At 41.2% G+C, this 15,000-nt stretch overlaps 1 protein-coding gene across 3 annotated transcripts in view; it reads right to left on the bottom strand.

The window, feature by feature from the left end:
• LOC128250470 (uncharacterized) overlaps positions 1-15,000 on the bottom strand; it is a 176,109-nt gene that overhangs the window by 64,812 nt on the left and 96,297 nt on the right. For all 3 annotated transcript variants that reach the window (XM_089339157.1, XM_089339156.1, XM_089339155.1), the window contains one exon: positions 2,267-2,471. The gene's annotated coding sequence lies outside the window, so the exon portion shown is untranslated. The remainder of the gene's footprint in view (positions 1-2,266; positions 2,472-15,000) is intronic.

The raw sequence follows: 15,000 nt of genomic DNA, 5'->3' as shown, positions 1-15,000 counted from the left end.
AAAAAAAAACAGCAACAAAAGCAAACAAAATCCAATGCTAAATGGTGGTGGAGGTAGGACAATCATCATCATCATCATCATCATTGGCAACCACAACTTTCTAGCCTTGGGCCTCCATAATGGTCACTGTTAGCATGTTGGACAAAATGCTTAGCAGTATTTCATTTGCCTTTTGTATGCCGAGTTCAAATTCTGCTGAGGTCGACTTTGCCTTTCATCCTTTCAGGGACAATGAAATAAGCACACGATTGACTAGCCCCCTCCCACAAAATTTTAGGACTTGGGCCTATTATAGAAAAGATTACTATTATTATTATTATTAAGGAGGTGAGCTGGCAGAGTTGTTAGCATGCCAGGCGAAATGCTGCTAAGCATTTCGTCTGTCTTTATGTTCAGAGTTCAAATCCCGCCGAGGTCAGCTTTGCCTTTCATCCTTTCAAGATTGATAAAATAAGTACCAGTTGAACACTGGGGTCGTTGTAATCGACTCATCCTCTCCTCTAAAATTTCAGGGACATAAACATACCAGCATTGGTTGTCAAGCAAGAGCAGGGTGACATGCATGCATGCATACATACATACATACATACACACACATATATATATGATGAGCTTCTTTCAGTTTCCATCTGCCAAATCCACTCAGAAGGCTTTGGTCATGTCAGGGCTATAGTAGAAGACATTTGCCCAAGGTGCCATGCTGTGGGACTGAACTTGGAACCATGTGGTTGGGAAGCAAGCTTCTTACCACACAGCCGTGACTGCACCTATATATATATATTCAACAGGCTTCTTCCAGTTTCTGTCTACCAAATCCACTCCCAAGGCATTGGTCCTGCCATAAACTATAGCAGAAGACACTTGCCTAAGGTGCCACACCGTAGGACTGAACCTGAAACCACATGGTCGAGAAGCAAACTTCTTACCACATGGCCCTGCCCGCACCTACACTCCATACACACTCACGCACTCCTACATTTCCATTTCCTGTGAAACGGAATGAAAACAGGCGTTGCCTGTAGCCCCCATGCTAGTTCCCTAAGGGTCCATGGACCCACTTTCTAAGGGTGTTATCAATGTCACTTAATGATCACCAACCACATGTACGGTTCCACCTTCCCACCCACCCCTTTAAACCAACACCAGCACATTCATCAAACAAGCACCCACCCATTTGTCACAATAACTTCCATGTGCTGGTGGTGGTGGTGACGATGACAGTAGCGCACGCACACGCGTGTGTATGTACATGTGCATGTGTGTGTGTGTAGCATATTATTAACACATACATATTCATATAGACACACATACGACTATATTGCTTATTGTCACATACACATACACACGACACATACTAGCACATTCAGATACAGACAATGTCACACAAACACACACGTAGAGACATACACAAACATACACACATACTATACACATTCACACACACTCATACATTGAGACATACACAATGTCACTCACACACACACACACACACACATTTAGGCTTCTGTTTACAAGCGTTTGTAATAGAATATGATAAACAATGTGTCAAAGTATACAACCAAGCTAGATAGGTGTCCACACAAAAATATATAAATATATAATAGAGCAATTATATACATACACACACACACATACCCACCTACAAACACATACGTATATATATAGATATAGCCATACACACACAAATATATATATACATACATACATACATACAAATACATGTATACACACAATGTTATAAATATAACAAATGATTGTGTCGTGGCTGATACTCTGAGCTCATGTTCAACAAGACAGGAAATTATATATATACACATACATACTGTATACACACACACATATAAACAAGTTCAGGGAGATTATATATAATACTAGTGTGTTTTATATATATATATATATATATATATATATATATATATATATATATATATATATATATATATATATATATATGTACACATCTATACACAAATGGAAGCCTATATCAAATAGAAAAAGCTACACACAATACAGAAAATGAGCATATATATGTATATATATATATAAATAGATAGGTATATACATTCATACATACATACATATATATATATATATATATATATATATACACACACACACACAAGTTGTATATGTTTTCAGTAAAGATAATTTAATATACTTTAAACAATCAGAACAAATAGATAAATAAATATAAAAGACAACAACAACAAAAAAACAAAGACAAAAATATAACAAAAGAAAAAACAGAAAAACGCTGAATACTTACTGTTTAAACGAATGCCAGGAATATACACACGCAGACGCACGTATATATATATATATATTTGCGCACTTATATATACACAGAAATATATATGTGTATATGTTGGTATGTAATTTGTAGAAAGGACCTTCAAATTGTATGGGTTATTAATCCTTTAGAGGGCACAGAATCCCTTAAAAAACATCCCACAGCATACAAGAGTCGAAATCTGGAAAAAGTATAAAAAAAAGAAAATGTTGAGAAAAGCAACATCATAATTAATAATAATAATAATAATAATAATAATAATAATAATAATAATAATAATAATGATAATAATCTTTTCTACTGGAGGCACAGGGCCTGAAATTTGGGGCAAAGGGCTAGTCAATTACATCGACCCCAGTGTTTTCGCTGGTACTTAATTAATTGCCCCCCCCCCCCCAAAGGATGGAAGTTGAAGTCAACCTTGGTTGGATTTGAACTCAGAACGCAAGAACAGACGAAATGCCGCTAAGCATTTCATCCAGCATGCTAACGATTCTGCCAGCATCACCACCTTAATAATAATAATGATAATAATAATATTAATAATAATAATCCTTTCTACTAAAGGCACAAGGCCCGAAATTTGTGGGGAGAGGAGTAGTCGATTAAATTAACCCCAGTGTTTCACTGGTACTTAATTTGTTGACCCTGAAAGGACGAAAGGCAAAGTCAACCTCGGTGGAATTTGAACTCAGAACACAAGAATGGACGAAATGCCGCTAAGCATTTCGTCCAGCGTGCTAACGATTCTGCCAGCATCACCACCTTAATAATAAGAATGATGATGATGATGATGATGATGGTCTGAAGGTACAGTGAGCCAAGAAATTAAAAGTGCTGTGGAAAAGAAAAGGTGTGAGAATGAAAACCGAGCAGATCCAGAAAGAGAGAGCATTTTGTTTAGCAGAGCAAAGAGTTATGTGCAGAGAGTTTTGTGAGACTTGGAAAGAACACATGACCTTAATTTCGACTTATGGAACAGCTGGTAGATTAATCATACAATCAGCTGCAAGAAGAAATGGCCTGGCTGCCAGTCATCATGAGTGTTCCAGCTGATCCGATCAACAGAACAGCCTCCTCTTGAATATAACATGACAGTGGCTGAGTACTCCACAGGCATGTAGCTCTCAGGGAGATTCAGAGACAAGGCCTGACATTTCGGAGTAAAAGGGAACTGTTGATTGCACTGACACCCTAGCACTTGAGTGGTACTATATTTTAATGACCACCACCACAAAAAACCAAAAAGGGTGAAGGCGCATGGCTTGGTGGTTAGGGTGTAGCACTCATGACTGCAAGATTGTTTTCTCAGTTCCCGGACTGGGTGGTGTACCAGCATGTTCTTGAGCAAAACACTTCACTCTGCATTGCTGCAGGGCTTTCAGGCATCGAAGAGACCTTGTTGCAGACTGGCATCTTTATTCAGTGGTGGTGGTGGAGGAGGAGGGGGGCTGTTGCGATCTTGGTCACTTATGCCTTAATGGGAACTGGGTAATCAGCCCCACGAAGCATAGCACTCGAGACAATAATGGGCAGTAGCTGACGAAGATGGTGATGATGATGATGATGATGATGACGAAAGGATGAAGGTAAGGTTGATCACAGCAAGATCTGAACTCAGGAAAATCAAGAGCGCTGAAGAAATATATATCAAGGCTTTAATGATTTTCCCAACCCACTGCTCCGAATCGTTACCCTTTTAATAACATTAGCACGACAACAATAAACATTTTGGCAGAGGGGGGGGGGCGGATTAGTTGCCTTAAGATATTCCCAGCACTTGATTGCTTCTTATTTTTCTTTACTCCACCCCAAAGAAGGATGAAAGGCCATGTTGAATCCAGAGGGATTTCAACATAAAAAGGATCTAATAAAATATAACAAGACACCTAGGGTCCATTTTATCACTATTAATAAGGTATAGAATGCAATATTCCTCATCATCATCACCATCAATTAATATCTGTTTTCCATCAAGCATGGCCGATGCCAGTGCCGCCCGACTGGCTCCCATGCTGGTGGCACATAAAAAGCACCCACTACCCTCTTGGAGTGGTTGGTGCTAGGAAGGGCATCCAGCTGTAGAAACCTTGCCAGATCAGATTGGGGCTTGGTGCAGCCTCCTGGCTTGCCAGTCTTCAGTCAAACCGTCCAACCCATGCCAGCATGGAAAGTGGATGTTAAACAATGACGATGATGATGACAATGATCCTGGCATGAATTGGATGTTTTGACAGAAGCTGGTCAGCTGTAGGGTTGCATTGTGCTCCAATGTCAGCCTTGGATAAGTTTCTACAGCTGAATGGCCTTGCTAATGCTAACCATTTTACAAACTGTATTTTGAGTGCTTTTTACAGGGCACCAGCATCAGTGAGGTTGCCAAGTAATTTGCAAGACACGTAATAATTGTGCTCATACATAATGTATATATGAGCACAAACATGCCAACACACATTATTATCACTACATGTATATACACACATGCAGACATACACACACATAGAGGATGGTGTACACACAAGCACACACACAGGCACATCACATGTATAAACAGAAGAATGAACACACACATAAGCACACACACACATGTCCCATATGTATAAATATGGAGGCATACACACACACACACACACAAACACACATAAACATGTACACAAGCATACCCATCAATAAACAAGGAACTATAGACACACACACACACATCCCCTATGTATAAACATGGAAGTAATATAAACATGCACACACTTACGCATGCACACACACACGCACGCACACACTTATGCATGCATACACATATGCACACACACGCATGCATGCACACACACACACACACACTTCCTCTTGATGCCAAATCCCAAAATTGAACTTAAAACTCCAGACGAGATTTTTATCTTGAAATATTTCTTTCAATAACAACAAAATTAAAAAAAAAATAAACCACAAAAATACCCTGCCCCCCCCACCCCCACCCCTACACATTTTGGTTGTTGTCATCTTTACCCTCTTCATTATCATCATCATCATGAGTAGCATCCTCCTCCGCCTGTTTATCATCATCATCATCCTCATCATCATCATCCTTGCAATTAATAACAGTACCATCATCACCTACCCCTACCGACACAAAATCCACCACCATCATCAGCATTACCACTGCCGCCGCCACAACTATTATCACCACCACCACCACCATCATCATCACCACCACTACCATCACCATCATCTTAACCACCATCACCACCACCACCACTACCAGAATCACTCCACTATTATCATCGTCATTAACATCATCATCATCATTACTGCCACCAGCCCCACGCCCACCACAATCTGCAATTCCCCCCACAACTACACAAAAAGCAGTTTTAGAGACGCAAAAATCTCAGCAACATACTTGGGTGGGGGTGGGGTGACTCGAAGGGGTGGAGGACAGAATACTGTTTACTCTGGACAAAACAGATGTTAGTGATGCAGGGTGGCGGTAGTGTTGGTCGGTGGTGGTGGTGGTGCTGATGGTGGTCTCTGAGGTGATGGCGGTGGCAACAGCAGTGGTGGTGATGGTGGTGGTGTTAATATTGGTTTTGAATTTTGGCACAATGGCACAAGGCCAACAATTCCAGTGATGGGGAGAAATTCAATTACATCAACCCCAAAACTTTGTATATATTTATTCTGTCGACTCCAAGAGGAAGAAAAACAAAGTCGGCTTTGGCAGAATTTGAACCCAGAATGTAGAGACGGACAAAATGCCGCAAAGCATTTCTCCCAGCGTGCTAATAATTCTACCAGCTTTGCCATCTTGGCAGCGGTTCTAACATCGGGGGGGAATGTTTCAGGTGGGGATCTGCCAGCATCGTTAGCACGTCGGACAAAAGACACCTTAATGACATTTTTCCAGTCTCTGCGTTCTGAGTTCAAATCTCGACACAGTCAACTTGACCTTTCATCTCTTCGAGGTCAATGAAATAAGCAGCACCAGAAGGACACTGGTGGGGGGGAGGTCAATGCAATTGCCTGTGTCATCCCCCAACTAAAAGTGCTGGCCATGTGCTGAAATTAGAAAGAGGTATTGGTGAGTGTTGGCTGTAGTGGCAGTGCTAGTGGTAGTTGTAGCAGTGGTGGTGGTGGTGGTGTTAGTGGTGACTGTGGTCTGTCGTGGTTGTGGTGGTAGCCGTTGCATTCAATTGTATTGATGTTGGTGAGTATAGGCTGTAGTGGAGGTGGTAGTATTGTTGTTAACAAAGTCAGAGGTTGTAAGTCATGGTTGTAGTAGTGGTAGTGCTGTAGTAGTAGTGTGTGCTGTTGTGATGGTAGTAGTATGTGTTGTAGTGGTGGTAGTAGTGCTGGTGTTAGTGGTGTTGGAGACAGTTGAGGTGGTTGAGGTCAGAGTGGTGTTAGCGTTGCAGTTGTTGAGAGCGGTGCTGGTGGTAATAGCAATGGTAGTGAGGAGGATGTTGACAGTGGTGTTTACGTAGTGTTGTTGGTGGTGGTGGTGGTGGTGGGGATAAAAGGCAGATTCTGGGTCTGTGGAATAGGAATTGGAAGTGGTGGTGGGGGAGGGGGATGCAGTACTTTTGATTAATAATTAATGCTGCTCCCTTCCTTATTACTGCTGCTGCTGCCACTTGCTACTACTACTACTACTACTACTACTACTACTAGGACTACTATTACTACCACCACCACTGCAATAACTACTACCACAACAGCTAGTACTAACATCATAACTCTCAAAACATACATCACTACCACCACCACCACCACCACCACCACCACCACCACCACCACTATAATGAAAAGTATGTACAAGAGAGAGAGAGAGAGAGAGAGAGAGAGAGAGAGAGAGAGAGAGAGAATGTTTGTGTGTGTGTGTGTGTAAGGGGTGGGGTGTATGCTGGCAGTTTTAAATGATAAAAATCTCTGGGTGTTTTCCTACAGGAAGAGGTGTTTGGGGTGGGGAAGTGAAGGAGAGAATGTGGAGGGGGGATGAGACAGAGAGAAGCAATGGGTGGTAGTGAGAGAGAGAGAGAGAGAGAGAGAAAATAGAGTGTGACAGAGAGAGAGTAAAAAAGAGGAGGAGAGCGAGAGAGTGCACATGTGTATATGCGTGCTTGCTGTGAATTTAATTATACATACATGCATACACACACACACATACATATACGTATATATACACATATGCACACACATACAGGGATTAATTTCAAATATGAGCCAAGTTGTTTTGGCTGATTTTGATTCCGTCTTGGAGATTTCCTGATAAATTTGGACAACAACCAAATAGGTTGCATTATTCAGGGTAGCAGGTGTACCTGGGTAAGAGCGACTCACCATATGGAGGTGTGATGGCAGTGGGATGGTAGCTAGGCTAACGTAAAGGGGGTAGGTGATGGTGGTGGTATGGGTGTGTGATGGCAATGGAAAGTAAAGCATAATGGTATTTGCTTAACCCCTGGATCAAACCTGAGCCAGCACACCTCAACTGGTACTCCGTCATTTTTGGCAACAAGCATACCAGTTGATCTGGTCAATGGAGCAGCCTGCTTGTAAAATTCTAGAGGGGTTGCAGCATAATCTGGGGAAGAACGATTGGACATAGTGGCCAGTGCAGAGCCCTGGGTTTGTAAGATCAATAGAGAAGATGCAGGGGTGATGAGATGAGCTGGGGCCCTTAGCTGTAGTCAGAAATAGAGTGGGGGCAGAATGAGGTGACAGCAGAGAGCTATTGGGGTGAGATATGGGCCAGTGTATGGAGTATTAATCATTGTTAATCATGTTAATCAGATGGTCATTTAGGAGAGTTGATACACACACACACACACACACACACACACACACACACACACACACACACACACACACATACATATCTCAAAAGGATCAAAGGTCCTTCCGAAGCCATTGATTCAGAAGGACAGTTTCCTGGATTCCATGGCTTATATTTCTCTCCCTGAATCGGACACTGGTCTGTTGCAAGATTACTCATTTTGGCCATCTGAGCGGACGAGATTAACATGGAACTCTGTGTCATGCTGAATCTCCCTCAGAACAATATTAAGGATAACGCATGTCTGTGGAGGGCTCAGCCACTTGCACCTTAATTTCATAAGCAGGCTGTTCTATTGATTGAATCGACTGGAACCCTCGTTCTTGTGACTGATGGAGGGTCAGTTTCTTAACCCTTTTTTTATGTGGTTGAGAGCAAATAGAGAGAACTTCCTGGCTCTTGCGCACCTTCACTTCATGGAACCTTTATGTGACACCTGCTCACATTCTAAACAGGATTTCAACAGCATTGGGCTAACACACATTTGCAGACTGAGTAGACTGAGCAACATGAAAGGAAATGCCTTCATCGTGGATACAATGCCTTGCCCAGGCCAGGAATTGAACCGAAGGTTATGTAATTGTGAGCCCAACACCTTTACCGCTAGGCCACACACACACATCTTCATGTTAAATGACAATGATGACACTCACATTTACACACACACACACCTGTATAATATATATATATATCTATATATATATATATATATATATATATATATATATATATATATACACACACAGAACTGTATAATCATGCATAATACAAACACATATATACATACATATGGTATAATTACTCAAACACACAGATGCCTGTACAATTACACACACACACACACACCTGTATAATTACACACACATACACACCTATATAATTATACATACACAGACCCATATAATTACACACACACACACACACAATGTGTTTGTATAATCACAGTCACATAATCACAGACTAAAACAGATATTCTTATAAGAAGGAAGAAAGTAGTAGCAGTAGTAGCAGTGGTGGTGGTAGTGGTGGTGGTGGTGACAGCAGTTGTATTTACACACACACACACACACACACACACAAAGGGTGTTTCCTGGTTGTTTGCTACTTTCGTTATGCCTATTGTTGTTGTTGTTGTTCTTGTGTGTTGTTTGTTGTTACCATTGTTGTTGTAGTCAAGCAGATCATATGTAGCAAACATGAGAGTCATTTCCGAGGTTTCAAATCGACTACACCCACACACCCACCCACATCGACAACAACAAGGCCTTGGCTTTAAAATAACCAATCAATATTGACCTCCATAGTTGAGTTTTAACAACAAAAACAACCTAAGGTAACAGCTATACATACATACATACATACATACATACATACATAAATATATATATATATCATCATCATCATCATCATCATCATCATCGTCATTATTTAACACCCGTTTTCCATACAGGTATGGGGCTGCACTGTTCAACAGGGGCTGGCAAGCAGAAGGACTGCGCCAATCTGTACAGTCTATTTTGGCATGATTTCTCTGGCTGGATGGCCTTCTTAATGGTGTGTGCATGTGTATTATATATATATATATATATATATATACATGGGGAGAGAGAGAGAAAGAAAGAGACACACATACAAGTATGTACATCATGTCTTTAAAGCCACCTTCAATTGTCAAGTAAACTAAGATAGATTCCTCTAATGAGATCTCATAAAGCTGAAACATGTCCATTGGTTTAAAAGATGAGATTTACTCCTCACTGCACCTTCGTTTTCGAGAGATTTTGGATTATTTGTTAATACCCTGATTTGCCTGTTTTAGATTTTAAACAAAGTGGGAGCTTTTGCATCGTAATTGAACACACACACACACACACACACATTATATCCACACGTCTGTGTATATCACTGGTATCAATTATACAATTGGATGTTGGCACACACCGCTGGCCACAGTGTGATTCCCGTTGTTGTTTTCAAATGATGCTGGCTAAGCAGCCAGCACAACACTGCCCCTGAATGGAGCACCATCACAGCATTACCTATTTACAGCTGAGCAGAGTGTGGCAATGTAAATATATATATAAATATGTAAATATATATATAAATATATATATGGCCGTTGCCAGTACCGCCTGACTGGCTCCCGTAGGATTTTCGAGCAAGATCGTTGCCAGTGCCCCTGGACTGGCTTGTGCGGGTGGCACATAAAAGACACCATTTCGAGCGTGGCCGTTTTCGTGCGGGTGACACGTAAAAGCACCCACTACACTCTCTGAGTGGTTGGCGTTAGGAAGGGCATCCAGCTGTAGAAACTCTGCCAAATCAGACTGGAGCCTGGTGTTGCCATCCGGTTTCACCAGCCCTCAGTCAAATCGTCCAACCCATGCTAGCATGGAAAGCGGACGTTAAACGATGATGATGATGATATATATATATATGTATGGCATTAGGAAGGGCATCCAGCTACAGAAATCATGCCAAATCAGACTGGAGTCTGGTGCAACCTTCCAGCCCTGGTCAAACGGTCCAACCCATGCCAGCATGGACAATAAACATTAGATGAGGATGATGATATACACATATACATATATACATACATATATATATATATATATAACTTGTAACACATTCTGACAACTTTGCAGTCGAAGAAAATAATTTTCACAAAAGAGCCGAATAAACAATTCTGTTCTCAGAGTTTCAACATAAATTTGTGTTCGTGTGTATATACATACACATATACATATATCACATGATGTATGTATGTATATATATATATATATATATATATATATATATATATATATATATAATGTATATGTCTATATGTATAGAAACTGACAAGTCTATTTATGTGTCAATCTACTTATTTATCTATTTGTATATCTGTCTATCTATCTAACTGGTTGTTTATCTATCTATCTATCTATCTATCTATCTATCTATCTATATATCTATTCATCCATATAAAATCTATCTATCTGTCTGTCTATCTATCTATGAATATATATATATATATATATATCTGTATATTTATCTGTTTATCTAACCGACTGGCTGTCTATCGATCTATCTATCTGTCATGTGTGTGTGTGTGTGTGTGTGTGTGTGTGTGTACTCACTCCCAACATTTAGAGACAGGTCATGCACACAGTGATCAGTGGTATGTGCACAAACATAGAGCAAAGTCATGTACGCACCCATCAGTTCTCCATACATACCTACATACGCACATACACAGACACACACACACACACACATATATACAGAAAAAGAGGTTTTTGTATATGTGTGTGTATGTATGTATATATATATGAATATATATAAATATATATAGATATATAGAGAGATTTGTGTGTATGTGTACACACATATATATATATATATGTATATACAAAGTGAGAGAGAGAGGGGGGGGGAAAGAGAGATTGATGTGTATATGTGTACAAATTTATTTAATTGTCTATAAATGTGTATGTGTGCACATATATATATACATCAATATATATATATACATGTATGTATATGATACACACACACACACACGCACACATATATATATATATATATATATATATATGCATATAAATGTGTATGATGCTACATACATACACAGGAACACACACACATACACACACATATATATATATATACACGCACTCATTCATAGACACGTATGTGGGTGGTTGTTGCTACTGATCTAATTCTGTTTCAGCTGTTGTTGTTGTTACTGCTGCTGCTGCTGTTGTTGTTGTTGTTGTTGTTTCTGATGGTAATGCAGTCAGCGTTGCAGTAGCTGCTGCTGCAAGCCGATGGTGGCGGCTGTGTTGGTGCTGGTGTGCACATATTACCAGCAGTGTCAACATCACCTCCACCACCACCACCACCACCACCACCACCACCAGTACCATCGCCACCGCCATCACTACTACACTGTCAGCTGCAGTACACATGTACTAAGCCAGGGCAGCAGCAGCAGCAGAAGTAGAAGCAACAGCTGCTGCTGATGCCGCTGCTGTTCTTGTTGTCATCGTTGCCACCACCACCACCACCACCACCACAATCGTTACCCCCACGCCACCACCACTCATGACCGCTTCTACCACCGCCACAACCACCTGTTTTGACCACCACTAACTACCACTGCCGATACCATCACGACCGTTGAGGCGATTACTACCGCCACAACCACCTGTGCGATCACCGTTAACTACTACTGCCAATACCATCGTGACCGTCACGGCAGCTACTACTACAGCCACGAACACCGGTACGATCACCACTGACTACCACTGCCAGTACCTTCGCAATTTATGCAACTTCTACCACTGGAGCGCAACCACCAACACAGACATCACTACTACTATGACCAACACTGCCACGTGTACCACTGATACCAAAACTACCACTGCCAATACTACCACCACCACCCCATCCAATATAATTGCCTTTTGTACGTCTACCACTAATATCACCACCTCAAATATGGCAACCATCAATACCATCATCACTACCACCAATACCATTAGTACACCAGTACCAGCACTATCACTATGACCACTATCCATACCATCAATACCATCGGTCCCATCATCATCATCATCATCATCAGTACCATCTGCCATCAGCTACCTCAGTACCAACACCACCCCTACTACAACTGCAACCATCATCAATACCATTGGTGGTATTTCTGATGTTGCCAATACCATCAGTATGATAGTACCAGTGTTGCCACTATGATATCCACCATCGATACCATTGGTTCCACCACCGCCGCCACCATTGGTATGACCAATGAGAATATGATTGATGTAATCACCATTAACATCATACCATCAACAATATGATCTGATCTCACCACCAATACCATCGGTACAAGTGCGATGAACACCACCATCACTACTACTATGACCACTATCCATACCACCACGACCACCACCACAAATATGGCAATCATCAATACCACCACTACCATCAATACCATTAGTACACCAGCATCAGTACTGCCTCTTCCACAATGACCACTATCCATACCATCAATACCAATATCATTAGTACACCAGTACCAACACCACCACTACGACCGCTATCCATACCATCAATACCACCACCACAAATATGATTACCATCAATACCATCACCAGCATCACTCTTCTACCGTTACCGATACCATTAGTACATCAGCACCACCACCACCACTGCCACTACTATGGCCACCATCAATACCATCAGTGCATCAGTACGCAAGTTGTTACAGTGTGATATAAACAGCCATCTGATGAAATCATATGGCCGTGTTGTTGCTGTTAGTATTGTTGTCGCTGCTGCTGCTGCTGCTGTCGTCGAGCCCCTGCAGGTCAACCCTCATCAAAGTGACCCCTTATCACGAGTGTTTTCAGCTGTGACCTTCCACTTTTTTGTATTTTGTGATTTTACGTTTTAGGGGGCCACCTACAAAACAAAACAAAGCCTCACCACATCAACCGCTGTGTGTTTTGTTGTTATTATATAACAATATATGCAAAATGGTAATGTAGTCGTCTTCGTAATGGTTTACCGCAATGCACTTGCTCTGGTGCAACAAGGCACACCAACGTGCACCACACACGTCTTCCTTCCTTTTTTTTTTTTTGTTGTTGTTGCTTCTTCTTCCGAAATATAACGCAAGGCCTTTATTTACTTCTCTTATTCTTCCTTTAATCTTTTATGTGTTGCAGTCGTTGGATTGCGGCCAAGCTGGGGCACTACCTCGGAGGGTTTTAGTCAAACAATTCAACCCCAATACTTACATATTTTTTTTTTGTAAGTCTGATATTTTTGCTATTGCTATCTTGTACTAAGCTGTTAAGTTACAAGGACATAAACAAACTAACACCAGTTGTCAAGTGGTTGGCAGAGGAAGGGGGCACACAAATATAAACACACACACACACACACAGACATACACACTTTTATCTTTTACTTGTTGCAGTCGTTGGACTGTGGCCATGCTGGGGCACCACCTTGAAGGGTTTCAGTCAAACAATTTCAACCTCGGTACTTTTCCTTTCAAAGCCCTGTACTTATTTTATCCATCTCTTTTGTTGAACCACTAAGTTGCAGGGAGTAAACACATCAACACCGGTTGCCAAGCAGTAGTGGTGGTGGTGGTGGTGGTGGAGGGGACAAAGACAGACATGAATACACACACACATGATGGGGATGAAAACAAACCATCACTAATTGTCAAGTGGTTGGCAGGGGTGGGGGGGCACACAAACATGAAAAAACACACACACACACACACAGATACTTTTATGTTTGCTTGTTTCAGTTATTAGACTGTGGCCATGCTGGGGCACCACATTGACGGGTTTTAGTCAAACAAAATGACTTCAGTACTTTTTTCTTTTGAAATCTGTTACTTATTCTATCACTCTCTTTTGCCAAACTGCTAAGTCTGCTACTTATTCTATCACTCTCTTTTGCCAAACTGCTAAGTCTGCTACTTATTCTATCACTCTCTTTTGCCAAACTGCTAAGTCTGCTACTTATTCTATCACTCTCTTTTGCCAAACTGCTAAGTCTGCTACTTATTCTATCACTCTCTTTTGCCAAACTGCTAAGTCTGCTACTTATTCTATCACTCTCTTTTGCCAAACTGCTAAGTTACAGGGACATAAACAAACCAGCACCAGTTGCCAAGTGGTTAGCGGAGGAGTACACAAACAAAACCACACACACACGCATAGACATAGACATACATAGGGACGTATCATCTATCTTTTATTCGTTTCAGCCATTGGACATTGGCCAGGCTGGAGCACTGCCTTAAAGAGTTTTGGTCAAACAATTCGACCCTAGTCTGGTACTCATGTTATTGGACCCTTTTGTTGAACTG

The sequence above is a fragment of the Octopus bimaculoides genome, chromosome 21 (genome assembly GCF_046866305.1).
Source record: "Octopus bimaculoides isolate indiv1 chromosome 21, ASM4686630v1, whole genome shotgun sequence".
Taxonomy (NCBI): domain Eukaryota; kingdom Metazoa; phylum Mollusca; class Cephalopoda; order Octopoda; family Octopodidae; genus Octopus; species Octopus bimaculoides.
This window is presented reverse-complemented; position numbering and strand designations above follow the sequence as displayed.